The following is a 25,292-nucleotide window of genomic DNA, read 5'->3' as shown; positions in this document are numbered from 1 at the left end:
GATCGTTACTATCTTAAATATTACCGTTACTTTACCTAGTACAAGTATTAATTGCACCATTAATGCTGTACGAAGTTATTTAATACGCCTTACCAGTTTTAGTATAAAGCAAAGACTGATTATTCTGAAAGCTTTCTGCAGGAACCTTTTTATGTAATAAAGCTGATTCTATCAGAACTCAAAAGAAGCCGTTTTTTGTTTACGTTGGACTCAAGCTTTCTATATATAAGAAGATCAATCCTTTATAGAAAACAACATTATTATCTTTATCAACGCATCAATTATTCCAACGTGAGTTTGAGCTATCATCAACTACTACTTATCTTCAAAGCTCAACATATAGAAAAGCAGCACACGCTTCATTATCTATATCCGATCTTCTGAGATCATTTTGTGCTGTTACTGTTTCTTAACTCTCTTCAAGCTAAAACACTTTACTATATCATTGAGAAGAGTTTGTGAACTGGAAAAGAGTCTTTTCCAGAACTTTGTTGTATTCGTTTTTACAGAGTTGTATAACTAAGAGTTTTAGTAGGCTAAGAGTAAGCCCTACTGAAGTGGGTGTGTACAAGTGTTGTACTGTAAAATCCAAAGTCTTTTAGTGATACCTTCTAGAAACAGAAGAAGGGGAGACGTAGAAGATTTTATCTTCGAACTTCCAGAAACAACCACTATTCTACTGCCTATTGTTTTATTATTTCTCATCATACTCCAGTGGCTCGTTTCCGCACTTATTGTGATCTACTGGACTTACATTCGAACAAGACCAGCTATAATCTCTAACAGGATTCTAGCACCTTTTGCAAAATCGTTAGAGAAAGGAAAGAGTTTATTCATCCCCCCTCTAAACTCATTATCGATCCCCAACAAGTGGTATCAGAGCAGATGTTTTCTTGTTCTAAATATTTACAACAGATATGACACATTTCAGCAAAGTTCCCATGATCTCAAAAGAAGACTTCGATTACTGGAAGATCCGCATGCAAGATCATCTTGCAGCTCAAGACGATGACGTGGTTTGTCATCACAGATGGTCCCCTAAAAACTTTAAAGCCAAATACAGCTATTGATGTTAATGAGGAGGCACCACAAATGGTTGAGAAGCACAGAAGTGAATGGACTGGCGAAGACATAAAGAAAGCCAATCTAGACAATGTTGCGAAGGATATTCTATACAAAACACTTGATAAGAACATCTTCAGTAAGATCAAGATGTGTTCTACTGCAAAAGAGATTTGGGAAAAACTCATCCAAATCTGTGAAGGAAATGAACAGACTAAGGTGTTGGGTGCAATAATTGTCCCTGCTTGGTAAAGCGATTGAACCGTGGTGCTTGAGCTGTTGTGCGATTTAAAAGATTTGAGTTGCACCATTACCACTAGCTATATCTTTTGGTAAAGCGGTAAGCACTCGGTCCTACAATTGGTATCAGAGCCAAGGTCACGGGTTTGATTCCCATTGATTGCAAGGAGTGCAATTATTGGGAGAAAGATTGTTGGGTGAAATAATTGTCCCTGCTTGGTAGAGCGATCGAACTGTGGTGCTTGAGCTGCTGTGCGATTTAAAAGATTTGAGTTGCACCAATCACCATTACCACTAGCTATAGCTTTTGGTAAAGCTTTAAGCACTCGGTCCTACAAAAGGAGAATAAGTTGTCTGTAGCAATGCAGAAGTTTGAGAATCTGAAGATGAAAGCTGGAGAAACTCTGAGCGAATTTGATGAACGTTTCAGCAGCTTGGTAAATGAGTTAGCAGCTTTGGGGAAAGAAAATTGCAACAGAGAAATAGCACTCAAAGTTATGAAATCTTTACCCAGAGAATAGGATGTAAAAACTATGGCTATGAGAGTATCTAAAGATCTGAACAAGTTAGAACTACACGACTTGTTTGCAGACTTAAAAGCCTATGAGTTTGAACTGGAAGTGAGAAGTGGAGAAGAGTCCTCATCATATCCACCTACCAAGGCTCTTACTGCTACTACTACTACTACTGCAACTGCTACCGCTACCGTTGTTCCAAGTGCATCACCTGCTACTGCCATTGAAAGCATATCCGAAAAGACTGCTGAACAAATCAACGAAAATGCAGTGTCTTTATTTGTGAAGAAATTTTCCAGATTCATGAAGAAGAATCATCGTGCTTACCAGGGTCCTAACCGAAACTTTAAGAAGGATTCACCACCTGGTGACATGGCGTGTTTCAACTGTGTAAAAGTCGGGTATTTCATCGCTGATTGCCCTAAGCCAAAGAAGGATGATCAAAACAAAAAGGAATACAGGAGGAATGACAAGAAATCCAGAAGAGATCGCAAAGCGATGATTGCAGAAGAAAGAAAATCAAAATGGGCGGATTCTAGTTCCGAATCTTCTGACTCAAAAAGTCATTCAAGTGATAGCGATGCAGAAGAGATCAAATGTCTCATGGCAGACACTGAATCAACCTCGACATCTGGAGAGGTATTTGACTTTGACTCTAATGAATTTACACGAACTCATTTGGTTAATCACTGTATGACATGGTGGAAGAGTACTCGAGACTTTCTCAGTCATTCGAGGAAGTTAAGATTGAAAATCAAAACTTAAAGGATCAAGTGAGTAAGTTCACTTGCTTGCAAGAGAATAGCTGCAATGGTTTAAAAGTTGAGATTAGTAAATTAAAAACTGAGAATGACAGGGTGAATGCAGATTACCAGACGATGAAGTCTGAGAATCAGAAGCTATCTATTCTGGTAAATGCATGGAACAATTCTTCTGTTTCACTAGAGTAGATGCAATCTGGAGATAGGAGTGGTCTCGGATTCAGCAATAGTGAAAGAACTTCTGAAACTTGTACTAAGCCAGAACTGGATACAAGCAAAGGGAAATACATTCATTTTGTTAAATCCAGTGTGGTAAATGAACCATTAAAACCAACTGTTCGAGTTGAAAGGACTGTAGATCAGACGAACAGAAGGAAGCATTATGGTCTGGGCTATGTTGGACCTAAGAGAAGAGTTCACCAGAGTTCTGGATCCAGTAGAGGATTCAACTCAGGAGGACAACCCTCGATGAAGGTTAGAAACAACCAGTACTATAATTCTAGACCTGTTCAGAAGAGATACAGACCAGACAACAAAAACAGAAGGGAAGAACAACATTCTAAGATGCATTATGTTAGAAATAACACACCTTCTGTTGCACACACCTCTGTGGATACCCGATGTACAAGGTCACCTAGAATTGTACAAATGTGGGTTCTTAAAGAACTGATAAGGCTTGGACCCAAATAGATTGGGTACCAGTTACTAAAATTTGTGCTTGCAGGAACTGGAGAGGAAAGCCAAGATAAGCAGATCTACATGGTATCTAGACAGTGGATGTTCCAGATATATGACTGGACAAAAGAGTCTACTCACAGAAATAATGAGTTGTACTGGACCAAAGATAACTTTTGGGGACAACTCAAAAGTTAAAACCGTGGGTAAGTGTAATATTATCCATGGTAACATTACTATAAATGACGTGCTCTTGGTTGAAAATATTTGTTATAATTTAATTAGCATTAGTCAACTGTGTGATAATGGTTACTATGTAGCTTTTCAGAAGCACACATGCACAGTTAAAAATGATGATGATTTTACTGTATTAACTGGAAAAAGAAAAGGCAATACTTACAAAGTTTCATGGAATAAAGTTCATGTTAATATTCCTACATGTTTAGTTGTCTCCCTTAGTGATAAACATTGGCTATGGCACAAGAGATTGAATCACCCGAACTTCAAGTCTATCAATAATCTCAAGAAGCAGAACATAGTTGTTGATGGTTTACCTGATATTAATTTCGTTAAGAATCTCGTATATTCTGCATGTCAACTTGGTAAACAAGTGAGACTGCAAGAATAAAGGTAGTAAATCAACTTCAAGGTGTTTGGAATTATTGCATATGGACTTATTTGGTCCAATCCCTATAATGAGCTTAGAGGGAATGAAGTATACACTTGTTGTTGTTGATGACTTTTCTAGATTTACTTGGGTAATATTTCTTGCTAGAAAAGATCAAACCAGTAGCCTCCTGATCAAGCTTCTGAAAAGGATTCAAAAGAAAAATCAGTTTCTGTCATTAAAATCAGAAGTGATCGGGGCACTGAATTTACTAACAAGATTCTTGAGTTATATTTAGATGAACATGGTATTCGTCATGAATTTTCAGCTGCCAGAACGCCTCAACAAAATGGAGTAGCTGAGAGGAGAAACAGAACTCTTAAAAAAGCTGCTAGAACTATGCTAGCAGATGCAGACATCTCTCAGCACTTCTGGGCAGAAGCAATCAACACAGCATGCTATACGCAAAACAGAACCATGATCAACAAAAGGCAGAATTAGACTCCATATGAGATATGGAAAGGGAGTAAGCCTAATGTATCATATTTTCATGTATTTGGTTGCAGATGCTTTGTGCACAATAATGGTAAAAATTATTTGTCTGCATTTGATTCAAAATCAGATGCTGGATTATTTCTTGGATATTCAGCAGTAAGCAAAGCATTCATAATTTTCAATAATAGAACTCTTAATGTTAAAGAATATATTCATGTTGTTTTTTTTATGAAGATAGCAGTGCTCTTGAAATTTCTAATGTGTCAAATTTAAGTAACAAATTAGACAGGATTCATCTGGAACTGGATAGTGAAGATGATGCAGAACCAAGTGTCAAAGTTGCTCAAAATCTAGAACCAGATATTCCTCTGGTAGAACCAGTTGTTCAGACACTGGACATACCAGAACCAAAAGTTGACATTCCAGAACCTGCTACTGCTTTAGCTGAGCATGATCCGAATCCATCAAACCAGGGGGAAATTTCTTTAAACCCTTTTGTTTGGAGAAAATCTCACCCTCCATCTTTGGTCATTGGTAATCCAGCAGCTCCATTAAGAACCAGAAGGCAAATGATTAATGAATATATGCATGCTGCTTTCATCTCTCAGGATGAACCAAAGAAGATTGAATAAGCTCTTTTGGATCCCATTTTTATTGAAGTTATGCAAGAAGAGCTGAATAAATTTAAAAGAAATGAAGTTTGGTTTCTTGTACCTAGACCATCTCATCAAGCTGTTATTGGAACTCAGTGGTTATTTAGAAACAAGCTAAATGAAGAAGGTACTGTTGTAAGAAATAAAGCAAGACTGGTGGCTTCCTAAATTTCAAAAATTTCAAAGTTTATCAGATGGATGTGAAAATTGCCTTCCTAAATGGTTTATTACAAGAAGAGGTCTATGTTGAACAACCTCCATGTTTTATTGATAATTTCTTACCGCATCAAGTGTTTAAATTGCACAAAGCCCTATACGGTTTAAAACAGGCACCTCGAGCATGGTATGAAACGCTCTCACAATTTCTTGTGAATCATGACTTTAAAATCGGCACTGTAGACAAGACTTTGTTTATTTTAGTTAATAATAAGCACATTCTGTTGGTACAGATTTAAGTTGATGACATTATCTTTGGGTCAACTAACCCCAAACTATGTGCAAAATTTTCTAAATTGATGCAGGAACAAATTGAAATGAGCATGATGGGAGAATTAACATTCTTCCTAGGACTGTAGATTAAGCAATTTGATACTGGAATCTTCATAAATCAGGCTAAGTATACTAAGGAACTACTGAAAAAGTTTGGCATGGAAACATGTTCTGCTGTTTCCACTTCAATGAGCTCATCTACTAAACTTGATAAGGATGAAAATGGAATTTCAGTAGAGGTAACTCAGTATCGTGGTCTAATTGGTTCATTATTATATCTTACTGCCAGTAGACCTGATATTATGTTCGTTGTTTGTATTTGGGAAAGATTTCAATCTAACCCTAAGAAATCAGATTATATTGCTGCTAAACGTATTCTGAAATATTTGAAATGTACTCAAAATGTCGGCCTATGGAATCCCAATGATTCTTCTTTCAATCTTATTGGATATTCAGATGCTGACTATGTAGGTTGAAAACTGGATAGGAAAAGAACAAGTGGTTTTTTTCAATTTCTTGGTGATAGGTAGATCTCCTTGTTCAGTAAGAAGCAGACATCTATAGCTACGTCTACTGCAGAAGCAGAATACCTTGCTGCTGGAAGCTGCTGTTCTCAAATACTGTGGATGCAACAACAACTTAAAGACTATGGAGTTCAAGCCTCTGAATCACCTATATTCTGTGACAATACTGTTAGAGTAGGTGCCCGTCGAGCCAAGTGTTGGCCGAGTGTTCACAATGAAACTCTATGTATAAACAATCTTTATTTTAATAATATTTGAAATTATTGTTTTGGCACATCTTTATCTGTATACCCATGCTAGTTGCATAGATAAAATCTTTGAATATACAAATAGTAGAAATAATATGAGATGTTCATATGATGAGTATCATGAAACTCATATTTGGAATACTGTATATTCTAAACAGTTCCTAGTCGATTCAGCCGCCGCTAAGAAGGATATAGGCCACTCGAGTTTGAGACTAGTATCTGCGATGTGAGTACCATGTTTCATTGGTAGGGGACATTGTGATGTCCGACCATGTAGATAGGTGCTTCTGGTAGAGTGCACTGAACAACCCTCCATAAAGGACTTTCCAAGTGTTTCTCACTTATCGAGTGGAAACGTCCCAGTTTATGGTTGTACACAATTAGTCCTTATGACCCGGGACAACATTGAGACTCTATGTGCTAGCATTACACTTTGACTTGTTTACCGACTCTCATAGGGTCATCAGGTGGCAAGGTTGGGTGTTTTGTCGAAACATATAGGAGTCGATGCGTTGTAGTCGGGGATTCACCGCTTACCTTCGGGTATGGATATCCTATGTGATCTCATGTATATGTAGTTTGAAATCTCTGATCGGAGTATGGTGGTAATTATGAAAGGAGTTTCATAGATTACACCATCGATGCAACTACGACATGAAATATAGTATCGATTCATTGACAACTCTCGATATACCAATGGTTGTCGAATCGGTCGGGATATATGAGATGAAGGGACCGAACTATACGCTAACCATAATTGAATGGTTCTTGCAGGCACTATCATTTGATACCTAGGGAATCATGTAAGCGATGCTGCTAGGCGTTTAACATGATTGGTTGGGTACTAGCAGACTTGAGTTTTGACGTTCTTGTTATCAAGGAGTTGATAAGTAAGAATGGAGCAATTGGGTATGCTCATATAAGGACATGTTTAGTCCGAATCACATGGAGATGTGAACCCACGGCTAATTGTATCAATGAACCATTGAGGGCCACACAAGTACTAGCTTTCTAGATCCCGTTGAGAAGTAAAATAGTTCAATGTGTTGAACGGCTTATAAAGGAGTTTATAAGCGTAAGGAAAAATAGAAGTATGACTTCTATGAGGGAAATGTAACTTTTAATTTGTGGAACTGTTCCTAAATTAAAAGTTGGCCAAATGAATAATGTATTTGAAAATTGTGATTTTCATAAACATTATTATGGACTAAATTAAATTAATTCAAGTGTTGAATTAATTAAACACTAGTGGACCTAGTAAAGTCCAAATAATTAAATTAATTCAGTGTTGGATTAATTAAATAGCATTGGGCCTAGTAGAGTCTAATTAGAAATAATTATTAAACTAGTGGACTTGAGTAATATCATGTAAAGGTTAAATGGTCTCAAATGTGTTTGTGACAACTTAAATAAAAGTCAGGGGCCTTGTGTGGGGACTCGGGCTTTAACTCAATTCTTTTTAGGATTAATTGGATAATTGCTAGAAAATGTGGGTCAAAATTTTGCTTTTAACATTAAATCAAATGTATATAAATCAAGCACAATAACTTTCTCTCTTTTATTTCAACAAACCTAAATACATGTCTTGTTTCATTTCCAAGGTATACAAACTAGTGTTCAATACTAACTACACATCACACGTAGTACATGTCTAGTAAGAAACCACTAGTAATCTTTTTTTATGCCCGTAATCTCCACGCTATCTCGATCTCTCATCTCTGTCGCGACCCAGATCCTGTCCCACCTGTCGTTATGCACACATACAGACACAACAACAGCCGGAAACTCCGGTGAGAACAAATCCCAGTATAAAACATGTATACATGCATATACACAATATAAATCATGAACATACTATCATGGATGTAATCAACAACAATACATCTTATAGACTATAAAACGTAATCAGAATAAGTCAAGCAATGTAATTCAACTCATAACTTTGACTCACTTCATATCTAATTCTAGGGATCCCAGTGTGAATAAGATGTAACAGGTCTCCCACCTACTCTCCCAATCGGGGTGGCGTTACATCTTAATCCTAAACTTCAGTCCTGTCTGTATCGAATTCTACAATCGGAGTGAATCTTCCCCTATGCTTCGATATCACCGAACTTTTAGAAAATTGGCGTATCTACCAATGACTCTCCTATCTCAGTACATATATATAAATCAATATAAAGTACAAACATAACAAGTATGTGATTTTGGGAAACTCAAATCAAATCTAATTCGAGTTGTATCTTCCCGAATTCACATGAATTATACCTTTCTGTACGTTGGAATCAATCGAAGTCGGGATATAAAATCTGTCAATCCTAATCTGAATACATGTATAAATGCACCATATCAATCTTCAAATCCAAGTAGGATATGCAAATAGATCAATATGCAATTTCAATAACTTTCGACGGCAGAACGACGTAATCTTTCGATACCGATCAACTCAAATATCAATACTCAGTAACAATACTCATAATTCTTATCTATATCAATCCACAAGACTGAATTCTGCACCATCTCAACTCAATATATGCTGGAAAATCATACAAATTGCATACGACATCCGATAATCGATCCGTTTACGGCGTTATGATCTCTAGCTACTCAAGAACATAAATCTCTAATAAAATTACAATTGCTCCAACATATAAATCCCAAAACATGCTGGAAATGAATAATACTTACATCCTTTTGAAGCTTATGATGCAAGGAACACAAATTTGAACTCGGAATTAAATTCGGTTGGTTGAATGTTGCACAATCTAATTTCTAAGATGCAAGGAATCATGAACTTGCCAAGATAATCTCTCTCGGTCTGCCTGCTGGAAAGGGTAAGGAATGAGAGACAACACATTAAGTATGCATGATAAGGGACACATGTTTCATTCTTTGTTCAACACGCAAGACCGCAGGTGCGGTCACTTCTTGCCGCGGGTGCGCTGAGCTCACGGGGCTCATCCCAAGAATTCAGAAACAGCGACCGCGGGTGCGCTCATTCTCTCACCGCGGGTGCGCTCACCCCACGGCACCACATTCATAAATTCAGAATAATCGACCGCGGGTGCGCTGCTTTTTAGACCGCAGGTGCGGTGACCTTACTGTACCAACATCATATCCTACTGCCTCTTCACCGCGGGTGCGCTACATCGGGGACCGCGGGTGCGGTGAAGCTACTGTAGATCTTCCACATTTCATGAGCCACAACCGTGGGTGCGGTAGAATGCTAGGCGCGGGTGCGGTGCCTCTTCCATGCAACACTTCATAATTTCATTTTATCAACCTACAATCTCGGGCATTACAATTCCCCCCCTCTTAGATATGAGTTCGTCCTCGAACTCGCAGGCAATCAATACAAAGTATATAACAGAAACAATATTATTAAATTGAATAATTACTCACATCATGAAAATAGCTCGGGATATCTCTGTCTCATCTCGGATTCTGTCTCCCAAGTTGCTTCTTCAGTGCCATGACGACTCCACTGGACTTTCACTAGCGGAATAGTCTTCGTTCTGAGCTGCTTTTCTTTTCGATCCAAAATCTGCAATGGTTGCTCAAAATAACTCAGTGTATCGTCAAGCTCGGCCTCATCAGGCTGAATGACATGGAAGCATCAGGCATGTATCTACGCAGCATCGATACATGAAAAACATCATGTATCCCATATAAAGAAGGAGGAAGAGCAAGTCGATATGCTCGATCGTCAATCTTCTCAAGAATCTCGTACGGACCGATGTATCTAGGAGATAACTTCCCGCGTTTGTCAAATCTGAAAACGCCTCTGAACAGAGAAATCTTCAAGAATACTCTGTCTCCCTGTTCAAATACTAACGGTCTACGTCTGATGTTCGCTTACTTGGCTTGTCTATCCTGTGCCGTTTTCATTTTCTTCTGAATGATCTTCACCTTCTCAGTCATTTCACGAATCTTATCAGGTCCAAGTTCTGGTACCTCAGATACATCATCCCAATACAGCGGAGATCTGCACTTCTTGCCATATAACGCCTCAAATGGTGCCATCTCGATGCTCGTCTGATAGCTGTTGTTGTACGAGAATTCACAAAGTGGTAGTGAATCTTGCCAACTAGTGCCAAAATCTAGAACTACAGCTCTCAACATATTCTCTAATGTTTGGATAGTCCGCTCTGACTGTCCGTCTGTCTGGGGATGATAAGCAGTGCTTAGATGCACTGTCGTACCTAAAGCCTGCTGCAGACTGTGCCAGAAATGAGAAGTGAATCGTGGATCACGATCTGATACGATCGACTTCGGCACACCATGCAGTCTGACTACCTCTCTGATATATATCTCAGCCATCTGATCATGTCGGTACGTCATTCTGTACGGAATAAAACAAGCTGATTTGGTCAATCTGTCAAAATGGCCCAAATCGCATCACAGCCCCGGGATGATCGTGGTAACTTCGTAACGAAATCCATGGAAATGTGATCCCATTTCCATTCAGGAATAGATAAACTCTGAAGTAGACCTCCAGGCTTCTTCCTCTCGGCCTTCACCTGTTTGTAATTCAAGCACTTAGACACAAACTCTGCAATATCTGACTTCATCTGTTTCCACCAGAATTGTGTCTTCAAATCGTTGTACATCTTCCTGCCACCAGGATGAATAATGAACCGACTACAGTGCGCTTCTGACAATATCTGTTGTTTCAAATCTGAAACATCTGGCACTACAAGACGATTATTCACATACAAAACATGATCATGTACCTGATACTCTAAATTGTGCCCTGATCTGATCATCTCAACTGACTTTTGAATACTCTGATCGGTTCTTTGTGCTGCTTTAATTCTCAAAATCAAATCTGGCTCAACTTGAATCGTAGCAAGTCGTAGTGGTCTACTATCTGTATCAAACGCTAATCCAGATAAACAGCAATCTTCAATCATATTCGAAACACCTATCGTCGATAAGGATAGGGAACATACCTTTCGACTCACACTACAATAATAAATGGCTATTGGACACTTTTAATTAAATGTTGTTACAAATACTTAATAATGACACTTGTAAAAAATTAATAATGTGTAAAATAAAAAAAACATATTAGATTAGTTATCCTAACATTTTTAATTGATGTCATGTTTTATATGGAGTGAACCAATTATTTTTCCCACATCGTAAAAAATCATTAAAAACTAAAAATTGTCACTATAAATAAATGTGGGAATATTTGGGTTGGATAAATATTGGAGGAGGGAAAATAATTGTTTCCATCCATATAAAAAATGGCATCAATTAAAAATGTCAGGATAACTAATCTAATATGTTTTTTTATTCCCACATTTATTTTATCTATTTTTCCCTCCTCCAATATTTATCCAACCCAAATATTCTCATATTTGTTATTGTCACTATAAATAACATACACGACATTTTTAGTTGTCATTATAAATTATTTTAACTGACATATAAATTTGTCATTATTACTATATAACAAAGCATGTATAAATGTATTTAAAACATGAGTTTTCCTGACATTTAAAATTGTCATTATATGAATAATTAGTAACACGTATGAAGTTGTCATTAACATCTTATAATGACATTAAAAAATGTCAGGAAGTTTAAGACGACATTGGAATAGAGGACATTTGTTGGAGGTGTCACTAAAACTTAAATGTCACTAAATATTGAATATGATGACATTTATGAATGTCACCATAAACATTTATTCTTGTAGTGTCAAGGCATCCGCTGCTGCATTTGACTTTCCTGGATAGTATTTGATCTCGCAATCAAAATCCTTCAGCAAATCGAGCCAACTACGTTGTCTCATGTTTAACTCTGACTGAGAAAACAGCTACTTCAGGCTTTTGTGATCAGAGTAGATTTCAAATTTCTCGCTATAAAGATAGTGACGCCAGATTTTCAATGCAAAGACAATGGTCGCCAATTCAAGATCATGGATTGGGTAGCGAGTCTCGTGTGGCTTCAACTGTCTTGAGGCATATGCGATCACATGTCCTCGCTGCATAAGAATACATCCTAGCCCTCTGTGAGATGCATCACAATATACGACAAAATCACCAGTACCTGAAGGTATCGTCAACACTGGAGCACTAGTCAGTCATTTCTTCAACTCAAAGAAGCTAGACTCACAAGCTTCAGACCATAAAAATGGCGCATTCTTCTGTGTCAACTGGGTAATCGGTTTCGCGATACTGGAGAAATCTCTAATAAATCATCGGTAATACCCTGCTAAACCCATGAAACTGCGTATCTCTGTGGCATAGAAGTCGGTCTCGGCCAACTGATCACAGCTTCAACTTTACTCGGATTCACAGATATACCGTCTCCGGATATAATATGACCCAAGAAGACAACTTGTCTCAGCCAAAACTCAAACTTTGACAGTTTTGCATATAATTTCTCATTTCTCAATGTCTGCAGCACAGTTCTTAAATGTCTGGCATGCTCAGTTTCATTCTTGGAATATACCAAAATATCATCAATAAAAACAATAACAAACTCATCCAGATACTTTTGAAAAACCTGATTCATCAGTCCCATAAATACCGCTGGCGCATTTGTTAAATCGAAAGGCAAGACAATGAATTCATAATGTCCGTACCTGGTTCGGAACGTTGTCTTCGGTATATCAACATTTCGGACTCTCAGCTGGTGATATCCAGATCTCAGATCGATCTTGGAATAGACAGATGATCCATGCAACTGATCAAATAAGTCGTCGATACGAGGCAATGGATATTTGTTCTTCACTGTTGCCTTGTTTAGTTGTCGGTAATCAATACACAATCTCATCGAACCGTCTTTCTTTCGAACAAATAATACCGGAGCACCCCAAGGAGATACACTCGGTCTGATGTAACCCTTGGCCAATAAATCTTCGAGCTGTTCTTTCAATTCTTTCAATTCAATAGGCGCCATTCTATAGGGAGCTCGAGATATAGGAACAGTACCTGGAATGAGATCGATGCTAAAAGCTACCTCTCGAGCTGGAGGTAGCCCTGGAATCTCGTCGGGGAATACATCGGCAAACTCACGTACCACTGGCAGATCTGCCAATGACGGACTCGGTTTCAGTAAATCTAGTGAATATATAAGGAATCCCTCTACTCCTTTCTGCAACAATCTACTCATAGTCAAAGCAGATACTAAGGGAATCCGAGATCTGGAACCCTTACCATAGAATTTTCATTCGTCAGCCATCTCTGGTCTGAACCTGACAATCTTCTGGAAACAGTCTACAGTGGCTCGGTACTTGGTTAACATGTCAATCCCAACAATACAATCAAAATTAGCTAACCCAAGCACAATACAATCTAAATCAATCTCGTGACCCTCAAACTGTAGTATAAAATGTCTAACTGAAGTCACAGATATAAGACCACTTCCCAAAGGGGAAGAAATAGACACTACAGCAGATAATGACTCGACAAGCAATGAATGCAACAATGCAAAACGCTTAGATATGAAAGTATGAGATGCACCCGTGTCTATCAACATATAGGCAGGATAACCGCAAAGAAAACAGTTACCTACAATCACATCATCTGGTGCATCTTGGGCCTGTTCTTCAGGCATTGCAAATACTCGAGCCTGCTGTCTGGGAGGTTGGCTCACAGTCTAGCTACCTCTGGCTCTGGGCTGTGTCTGTGTAGGAGTGGGCTGAAAGGAATGAATAGATGAAGCTTGCCTCTCAGGCTGATCTACTGAACCAGATGCTCCTACACTCTGAGCCTGCTGTACACCTCTCTGGGGACAAACTTTGGCAAAGTGTCCCTGCTGTTTGCAGATGTTGCAGCGACCCATAACACCCTGACACTGCTTGGTGGCATGTCGGCCTCCACAGGAACTGCAATATACCCCTGTATACTCTGTACTCTGGCCAGGACCTCTCTGTCGAGACCCACTGGAGCTCGACGAACTGCTCCCTGATCTCTTAAACTGTTTGCCCTTTGCTTTCAACTGGTCTTTCCTTCCGCTGTTGCTACCACCGTTCTCAAATCTGAGAGGGGGTTGAATTGAAGGTTGTGGCGGTCTCAGAGTAGGAGCGACATAGGAAGTGTTTCGTTGCCTAAGCAATCCAGCTTCTGCCCCCTTGGCACGGTTCAATGCTTCAACAAAATTATTGGGCCTACCGGTATTCACCAAGGTAAATATTTCTGGATTCAGGCCATTGATAAACTGATCCGCAACGGCTTCGTCATTGTCTGCGACATGAGGAGCAAATCGGAGCAATGCTGAGAACTTAGAAACATACTTCTCAATATTCAGCTGTCCCTGTCTAAAATTGGCAAATTCAGCACATTTGTCTTTTCGGTAGGACACGGGGAAAAATCGCTGATAAAACTCAGTCTTGAACACCTTCCAAGTAATCTGCATGCCACGGTGCTCCAAGGCTCTCTTCGTGGTAAGCCACCAGTTCTTTGCAACTTCTTGCAGTTGATGTCCAATCAATTTCACTCGTCGATCATCGGTGTACTAAAGGGAATCAAATAACATCTCGATATCATCGAGCCAACTTTCACAATCGATTGCATTCTCTGTACCTTTCAGTGTCGGCGGTCTAAATGACTGAAACCTCTTAAGTAAAGTCTCCATCGGTGTAGCTGTCACATCCATCGGATCATTGGATGTACTGCCCTGTTCTGGTGCTCGACCTGGTACTGGTTGCGGTACTCATCGAGGAGGCATATCTGATTATCAAACGGATTAGTGCACAATCTATACAATCTGTCTAAGCCCTCCTCTGATCATATACCTCTGATCCAGAATCGGTTCTGATTCAGTCTTTGCGAATACATGCTGTAAATCAACTCAGATAATGAGACAACATGTAATAGGGAAAGCAATAAATCAAGCTAGCACAAGAAAAGCAAGGAAGACGACTCGATCTACCCCGCTCATTCACTCCAATTTCAGTCTACAGAACCTACGGCTCGGATACCACCTGTTGTGGGGACCCGGGCTCTAACTCAATTCTTTTTGGGATTAATTGGATAATCGCTAGAAAATGTGGGTCAAAATTTTGCTTTTAACATTAAATCAAATGTATATAAATCAAGCACAATAACTTTCTCTCTTTTATTTCAACAAACCTAAATACATGTCTTGTTTCATTTCCAAGGTATACAAACTAGTGTTCAATACTAACTACACACAACACGTAGTACATGTCTAGTAAGAAACCACTAGTAGTCTTCTTCTATGCCCGTAATCTCCACGCTATCTCGATCTCTCATCTCTGTCGTGACACAGATCCTGTCCCACCTGTCGTTATGCAGACATACAGACACAACAACAGCCGGAAACTCCGGTGAGAACAAATCCCAGTATAAAACATGTATACATGCATATAGACAATATAAATCATGAACATACTATCATGGATGTAATCAACAACAATACATCTTATAAACTATAAAACATAATCAGAATAAGTCAAGCAATGTAATTCAGCTCATAACTTTGACTCACTTCATATCTTATTCTAGGGATCCCGGTGTGAATAAGATGTAACAGGTCTCCCACCTACTCTCCCAATCGGGGTGGCGTTACATCTTATTCCTAAACTTCGGTCGTGTCTGTATCGAATTCTACAATCGGAGTTGATGCAAACGTGGTTGATCAAGCACCAAAGAAAACATGGGATTCGTTGGTATTGCCCGAAGGACCTATAACGAGGGGACGTAGCAAGAAGTTTAAAGAAGCACTTCAAGGACTCATGATGAACTACCAAGGAGGATCTACAAATTGGATGACTAAATTAGAAGAGGTTGGGAATCATGGGAATAATATTGGAGGTCTTTGAAATGTTATTCAAGTGCAATTGCCGAAGGTCCAGCGCACCCGCGCTAAAGCAGGGACCGCACCCGCGGTCCATGATAATCAAATTTAAGAAAATTTCCCGAAGCTGCACCGCACTTGCGGTCAAATCATTAGCGCACCCGCGGTCTATTGCCGAAGCTATACCGCATCCGCCCGCGGTCCATGATAATCAAATTTAAGAAAATTTCCCGAAGCTGCACCGCACCTGCGGTCAAATCATTAGCGCACCCACGGTCTATTGCCGAAGCTATACCGCACCCGCTGTCAAACAAGCACCGCACCCGCGGTCTTTTGGCGCACTTCCGTGTCAAAGTTGCTAGTTATCTTATTTAAGCCTTTTCACACAACGTTTCTTATTTTTATTGTTTATATAATGTATTGTAAGGGGGATGAACAAATTGATTGAAGATTGATATAAAATTATTGGAGATTTCTCTCAATTTGCAAGGCTTGTGCTTTGTGTTTATCAAAATCAAACTTATCAAAGATTGTATCTTTGTGGCGTTTGTCGATTGTTCTTCGCACGGATTGTCAAAACAAGTTCTTTGAAGGTTCGTTTGAAATTCAATTGTTTTATCGTTGATATTTGTTGCTAAGTTATAATCGCTTAGAGGTGAATATCACAAAATCGTTACTTGTTTCAAAAGATCGGGACAACATAATCGTTCCTTGTTTGTTATTGAATTGAGGGTGCGATTTCTATATTCGTGCTTGCCTTTCATTCGTACGATGATTCGTATCATTTGGTATCAGAGCTTTGGCTCATTGAAATTCAAGTAAGTATCTTGTTCTTAATTTTCAGATCTGTCTAAAATTTTGTTCTGTTATCAGATCTGTGGTATCATTTCGTTTCTTTTGTCAAATCTTTCTATATGTATATATAAATATATATATATATATATCTAAGAAAAGAAAAATATAAATTTCATTCTGTTATCAGATCTGTGTTATTCCTTCGTTTCTGTTTTCAGATCTGTGTAATCCTTTGTTCTGTTTTCAAATCTGTGTTATTCTAGTGTTCTTGGCTTTGTGCAATCCAAGTGAGACTGTTGCAAGTGTTACGAGTTGAATCTTGATAGTTTGGTATACAAATATAAAGATTGATCATATCTTTGAGAGAACTATCACATTCGAGTGAAAATATTTGAGTGCGAGTGTTATTTCTTTGGAGTGATTGTGAGAATTTGGGTGAGGAACATCTTTTATTTCTACTAACATTTTCTTGCAGGTACAAAATCTGAAAGTAAAATGGAGAGGGAAGTAGGAGAAAGTTCGAACCAGGGGTTGTCTAAGGTTCAAATGGAGGCGTTATTTGGGCATTTTAGTAGAATGATGAGGGCCGAGTTGGATCCTTTATATGAGAGGTTGGATAGGCTTGAAGTTAGCACTAGTGAAAATAAATCTAAACCTAAAGGTTTGGGTACAGTCGAAGAAGAAGAGGATGATTATGAATTAGGAGTAGAAGAGGAGAGTCAAAACGAGAACTGGGGTAGGAGTGGAAGAGGTAGAGGATTTGGTAGGGGAAGAAGAGAAGCCTTACGGGGTAGGTACGATGATGCGAATAAGGAAGATAATAACATAGGTAGCATTAAGATGAAAATTCCGTCGTTCCATGGTAAGTCGGATCCAGAGGCTTATTTAGAATGGGAAAAGCGAGTTGAATTCGTGTTTGATTGTCACCATTATTCTGAACAAAAGAAGGTTAGGTTGGCCGTGGTTGAATTTGTTGATTATGCACTTATTTGGTGGGATCAATTAGTGACCACTAAGAGAAGATGCAATGAGAGGCCTATAGAAACTTGGGTTGAGATGAAGAGCGTAATGAGGAAGAGGTTTGTACCAAATCACTACTATAGAGAAATGTTTAGGAAGTTACAAACTTTGAGACAGGGTGTGAAGAGTGTTGAGGACTACTATAAAGAGTTGGAAGTAGTCATGATTAGAGCAAACATAGATGAGGATAGTGAGGCTACTATGGCTCGTTTTCTGTGTGGTTTGAACAGGGAAATTCAAGACCAAGTGGAGCTTAGACATTACTTGGATCTAGATGAAATGGTGCAGATGGCGATAAAAGTGGAGCAACAACTCAAGAGGAGAGGAGTTGGCCGTACCACACAATATGGGAATACATCAACACCTTGGCGTTCCAACTTTGTTAAACGTGAAGAAAGCAAGGTAGTGGTCAAACCCAAAGTTGACATTAAACAAGAGGCGCCTAAGCAAGGAGTGCAAGGTAAACCTGAAACTACTATTAATCGTTCTAGAGATATTAAATGTTTTCGGTATCAAGGAGTTGGCCATATTGCTAGCCAATGTCCCAATAAAAGAGTGATGGTGTTGAATAATTATGGGGAGTATGAATCTCATAGTGAGGGAGATGATGGAGAGGATGAAGATGAGATGCCTGCATTAGAGGATCCTGATGAGGGATATGAGGCAGTTGTGGGCGAAGCATTAGTGACTAGGCGTATAATGAGTACCCAAGTCAAGGAAGAAGAAACTAACCAAAGGGAAAACTTATTTCATACTAGGTGTTTTGTCAATGGCAAGGTTTGCAATCTTATTATAGATGGAGGAAGTTGTACCAATGTTGCTAGTTTTGAGATGGTTGAAAAATTGAGCTTGCCTACTTTGAAACATCCTCAACCATATAGGCTACAGTGGTTGAATGACTGTGCCGAAGTGAAGGTGAACAAACAAGTTTTGGTTGCGTTTTCGATTGGGAAGTATATTGATGAGGTATTGTGTGATGTGGTACCAATGCATGCTTGTCATATTTTGTTAGGAAGACCATAGCAATATGATAGACAAGTGACACATGATGGGTTTAGAAATAAATATTCTTTTGTACTCAAGAAAGAACCCATTGTTTTACTTCCTTTGTCCCCAAAGCAAGTGTTGGAGGACCAATTGAAAAAAAAAAAGAGAGATGAGGCCGAAAAAAAGAGTGAATTAAAAAGTGAGATGGACTTTGAAAACAAAAATGACATGGCTAAAAGAAAAAGTGAGATAGCCATACAAAAGAAAAATGAGGGAAAAGAAAATGAGAGGAAAGAGGTCAAAAAGAAAACATATATGGCCCAAAAGAGTGAGTTGAAAAATATTTCACACACATGATCCACTTGTGTTGATTCTTTACAAAGAGATTCTCTTTAACACAAGTGATATAGCCGGATCCCTTCCGAGCATTGTTCTTTCACTTTTGCAGGAATTTGAAGATGTATTTCCGGAGGAGCTACCTCAAGGATTACCACCATTGAGGGGGATTGAGCACCAAATTGATTTGGTACCCGGAAGTGTATTGCCAAATCGTCCAGCTTACAGAAGCAATCCGGAGGAGACTAAGGAGCTACAACTACAGGTAAGTGAGTTGTTAGATAGGGGTTTTGTGCGTGAGTTCATGTCTCCTTGTGCTGTACCTGTTTTACTAGTTCCTAAGAAAGATGGCTCATGGCGTATGCCTATGGATTGTAGGGCAATTAATAACATAACCATCAAGTATAGGCATCCCATACCTAGATTAGATGATATGTTAGATGAGTTGCATGGTGCATGTATTTTTAGTAAAATTGACTTGAAGAGTGGTTATCATCAGATTAGGATGAAGGAAGGTGATGAGTGGAAAACAGCATTTAAAACCAAATATGGGTTATATGAGTGGATGGTAATGCCTTTTGGTTTAACAAACGCTCCTAGTACCTTTATGAGGTTTATGAATCATGTCTTGCGTGCATACATAGGGAAATTTGTTGTGGTTTATTTTGATGATATTCTTGTGTATAGTAAAGATTTAGAAGAGCATGTTGAGCATTTGAGACTTGTACTGACAACACATAGGGCTGAACATTTATATGCTAATCTTAAGAAATGTGATTTTTGTACAAGCAAACTTGTTTTTCTTGGTTTTGTGGTAAGTTCACAGGAGATACAAGTGGATGAGGACAAGGTAATTGCTATTCGAGATTGGCCAACGCCTGCTAATTTTAGTCAAGTTCGAAGCTTTCATGGTCTTGCAAGCTTCTATAGGAGGTTTGAAAAAGATTTTAGCACACTGGCGGCACCGATGACGGCAGTGATTAAGAAGAACGTTCCATTCCACTGGGGCGAGGAGCAAGAGAAGTCTTTTAATATTATTAAACAAAAATTAATTAATGCGCCTTTACTTGTTTTGCCTGATTTTTCTAATACTTTTGAAATTGAATGTGATGCTTCAGGTGTAGGTATTGGTGGGGTTTTGATGCAAGGAGGACGACCAGTGGCGTACTTTAGTGAGAAACTCAATGGAGCAGCACTAAACTATCCAACGTATGACAAGGAGTTGTACGCGCTTGTGAGGACCTTGGAGATGTGGCAACACTACTTGAGGCCTAAGGAGTTTGTAATCCATACCGATCATGAGTCTCTAAAGTACCTTAAGGGACAACAGAAACTGAACAAGCGGCATGCTAAGTGGGTTGCATTCATAGGTACATTTCCCTACATAATCAAATACAAACAAGGTAAGGATAATGTAGTGGCTGACGCACTATCACGGAGGTACGTATTAATCTCTACCTTGGAGTCGAAAATCTTGGGATTTGAACATATGAAAGAGTTGTATTTCTTGGATGAGGATTTTAAGGAGATATTTGAAACATGTATGCATGGTCCACATGACAAATTTTATTTGCATAATGGGTTTTTATTTAGAGAAGATAGATTGTGCATTCCTAAGTCATCAATTCGTGAGTTACTTGTGAGGGAGGCACATGGTGGTGGTTTGATGGGGCACTTTGGTGTGGCTAAAACTTTGAGTTGTTTGCAATAGCATTTTTATTGGCCACATATGAAACGTGATGTTGAGCGTGTTTGTGAAAAGTTCATTATTTGTAGACAAGCTAAGTCTAGAACACATCCACATGGATTATATACACCACTTCCTGTTCCTAGTGAACCTTGGATTGATATTTCTATGGATTTTGTTTTAGGTTTGCCAAGGACTAAGAAGGGGAGGGATTCAATATTTGTTGTTGTTGATAGATTCTCTAAAATGACACATTTTATTGCTTGTCATAAAACCGATGATACATCCAACATTGCAGATTTGTTCTTTAAGGAAGTCGTTAGGTTGCATGGTATGCCTAGGACTATTGTATCTGACCGTGATGTTAAATTTTTGAGTTACTTTTGGAAAACTTTGTGGGCTAAGCTTGGCACTAAACTGTTGTTTTCTACTACATGTCATCCTCAAACGGATGGACAAACTGAAGTTGTTAATTGAACTCTAGGAACACTTTTGCGTGCTATACTCAAAAAGAACTTGAAAAATTGGGAAGAATGTTTGTCATTTGTTGAGTTTGCTTAAACCGTAGCGTGCATTCTACTACGAATTATTCACCATTTGAAATTGTTTATGGTTTTAATCCTTTAACTCCTTTGGATTTGATGTCTTTGCCTGTGAGTGAAAGGTTTAACATGGATGGCAAGAAGAAAGCTGAATTCGTTAGAAGTTTGCATGAGAAGGTCAAGAATAACATCGAGAAGAAGAATTTACAATATACGAAGCAAACCAACAAGGGGAGGAAAAAGATGGTTTTTGAAAAGGGAGATTGGGTATGGTTGCACTTAAGAAAGGAAAGATTACAGAAAAACGACATTCGAAGCTCTTACCTAGGGGTGATGGACCATTTCAAGTGCTTGAAAATCTTAACGACAATGCCTACAAATTAGACCTACCAGGTGAGTACAATGTCAGTTCTACTTTTAATGTTAGTGATCTTTCGTTGTTTGATGTAGGAGATGATCAAGATTTGAGGACAAATCCTTTTCAAGAAGGGGAGAATGATGCAAACGTGGTTGATCAAACACCAAAGAAAACATGGGATTCGTTGGTATTGCCCGAAGGACCTATAACGAGGAGACGTAGCAAGAAGTTTAAAGAAGCACTTCAAGGACTCATGATGAACTACCAAGGAGGATCTACAAATTGGATGACTAAATTAGAAGAGGTTGGGAATCATGGGAATAATATTGGAGGTCTTTGGAATGTTATTCAAGTGCAATTGCCGAAGGTCCAGCGCACCCGCGCTAAAGCAGGGACCGCACCCGCGGTCCATGATAATCAAATTTAAGAAAATTTCCCGAAGCTGCACCGCACCTGCGGTCAAATCATTAGGGCACCCGCGGTCAAATCATTAGCGCACCCGCGGTCTATTGCCGAAGCTATACCGCACCCGCCCGCGGTCCATGATAATCAAATTTAAGAAAATTTCCCGAAGCTGCACCGCACTTGCGGTCAAATCATTAGCGCACCCGCGGTCTATTGCCGAAGCTATGCCGCACCCGCGGTCAAACAAGCACCGCACCCGCGGTCTTTTGGCGCACTTCCGTGTCAAAGTTGCTAGTTATCTTATTTAAGCCTTTTCACACAAATTTTCTTATTTTTATTGTTTATATAATGTATTGTAAGGGGGATGAACGAATTGATTGAAGATTGATATAAAATTATTTGAGATTTCTCTCAATTTGCAAGGCTTGTGCTTTGTGTTTATCAAAATCAAACTTATCAAAGATTGCATCTTTGTGGGGTTTGTCGATTGTTCTTAGCACGGATTGTCAAAACAAGTTCTTTGAAGGTTCGTTTGAAATTCAATTGTTTTATCGTTTATATTTGTTGCTAAGTTATAATCGCTTAGAGGTGAATATCACAAAATCGTTACTTGTTTCAAAAGATCGGGACAACATAATCGTTCCTTGTTTGTTATTGAATTGAGGGTGCGATTTCTATATTCGTGCTTGCCTTTCATTCGTACGAGGATTCGTATATGGAGTGAATCTTCCCCTATGCTTCGATATCACCGAACGTTTAGAAAATTGGCGTATCTACCAATGACTCTCCTATCTCAGTACATATATATAAATCAATATAAAGTACAAACATAACAAGTATGTGATTTTGGGAAACTCAAATCAAATCTAATTCGAGTTGTATCTTCCCGAATTCACATGAATTATACCTTTCTTTACGTTGGAATCAATCGAAGTCGGGATATAAAATCTGTCAATCCTTATCTGAATAACATGTATAAATGCACCATATCAATCTTTAAATCCAAGTAGGATATGCAAATAGATCAATATGCAATTTCAATAACTTTCGACGGCTTAACGACGTAATCTTTCGATACCGATCAACTCAAATATCAATACTCAGTAACAATACTCATAATTCTTATCAATATCAATCCACAAGACTGAATTATGCACAATCTCAACTCAATATATGCTGGAAAATCATACAAATTGCATACGAGATCCGATAATCGATCCGTTTACGGCGTTATGATCTCTAGCTACTCAAGAACATAAATCTCTAATAAAATTACAATTTCTCCAACATATAAATCCCAAAACATGGTGGAAATGAATAATACTTACATCCTTCTGAAGCTTATGATGCAAGAAACACAAATCTGAACTCGGAATTAAATTCGGTTGGTTGAATGTTGCACAATCTAATTTCTAAGATGCAAGGATCATGAACTTGCCAAGATAATCTCTCTCGGTCTGCCTGCTGGAAAGGGTAAGGAATGAGAGACAACACATTAAGTATGCATGAGAAGGGACACATGTTTCATTCTTTGTTTAACACGCAAGACCGCAGGTGCGCTCACTTCTTACCGCGGGTGCGCTGAGCTCACGGGGCTCATCCAAAGAATTTAGAAACAGCGACCGCGGGTGCGCTCATTCTCTCACCGCGGGTGCGCTCACCCCACGGCACCACATTCATAAATTCAGAATAATCGACCGCGGGTGCGCTGCTTTTTAGACCGCAGGTGCGGTGACCTTACTGTACCAACATCATATCCTACTGCCTCTTCACCGTGGGTGCGCTACATCGGGGACCGCGGTTGCGGTGAAGCTACTGTAGAGCTTCCACATTTGATAAGCCACAACCGCGGGTGCGGTAGAATGCTAGGCGCGGGTGCGGTGCCTCTTCCATGCAACACATCATAATTTCATTTTATCAACCTACAATCTCGGGCATTACACCTTGTAATTGTTACAAGCCCAAGTAAAATGCATGCTTGGAAGGTGAAGGGTTGGAGACATCTTTTTAGTTAATTGCATGGCATGCACATGCACCTTTTTGCTTTAACTTTTTCCACAACCAAGAAAAGTCTCCCCCCTTCTCTCCTACACTAAGTTGGCCAAAATTTGCACCATTTTTCTCTCCAATTTTTGTTCTTCAGATGTTGAGGAAAGAAGATACTTCTCAAAGAAAAATCCTCTTATTTTTCTAGTGCAAAATAAGAGGGGTTCTAGCTAGTTGGTGGTGGGCCTAATTTTGAAGAAAGGAGGCAGCTTAGTTGTAAATCAACTAAGTTGGAGCCAACATCAATCTTTTAAGATTGATAGGTATAAATTTCTTGACACCCTATGAATGTCATAGTTGTGTTTTGTATATGTTACATGCTAGTACATGAGGTGTTCAAATTTTTCTTTAAAATTTCAGTTTTCATGCCTTGAAAAGTTTTTTGAACTTCCGTTTCGCATTTGAACACCTAAAATCGATCCCCTTTCAAGTGGTATCATGAGCTAAGGGTACTAGTTTGTGTAGCATATACATAATATTATATTGAGGTCGATTTCTAACCGCATGAGATGAAATATTTGCTACAAAATCAAGGCATTTTGGGGAAAATTTTGGGCAGCTCGGGCTGCCCGAGGGGCTGCCCATTTCGGGCAGCAAGGGCAGCCCGAGGGGCTGCCCGAACGTTTCTCTCAAAAATAAAAATAAAAAAAAATTTTTTGTTGGCCGGAATCCGGCGACGGAGCTCCGGCGACGGCGATGACGACTAGGGTTTTCAAAAGATGTTTTGAAATATCAAAGTGTCATGGGCCTTGAGTTGTTGGGCCATTAGATGGCTAACATATTTGTGAATTTAAATGGGCCAAAATATTTTTGGTGAAAATGAATTTTTTGGGCCCTTAAGTTTAAATTTACAAAAGTTGCAAATATTTTCTCATAAAACAAATAATTGAAATTGGACTTTAATTATTTATAGTAAATTGTGATTTACAAGAAATTCGGTTATAAATAAATTAATTGGAAAGTAGACAAAGATGTTTGTATACTTTGATAATTTAGTTTATAATCGTGGCGGTTAGTGATTGGTTCAAGATATATAATATTGGATCAATTAATTATTGTGATAATTAATT

The sequence above is a fragment of the Primulina tabacum genome, chromosome 11 (genome assembly GCF_025594145.1).
Source record: "Primulina tabacum isolate GXHZ01 chromosome 11, ASM2559414v2, whole genome shotgun sequence".
Classification (NCBI taxonomy): domain Eukaryota; kingdom Viridiplantae; phylum Streptophyta; class Magnoliopsida; order Lamiales; family Gesneriaceae; genus Primulina; species Primulina tabacum.
Note: the sequence above shows the minus strand (reverse complement) of the source record.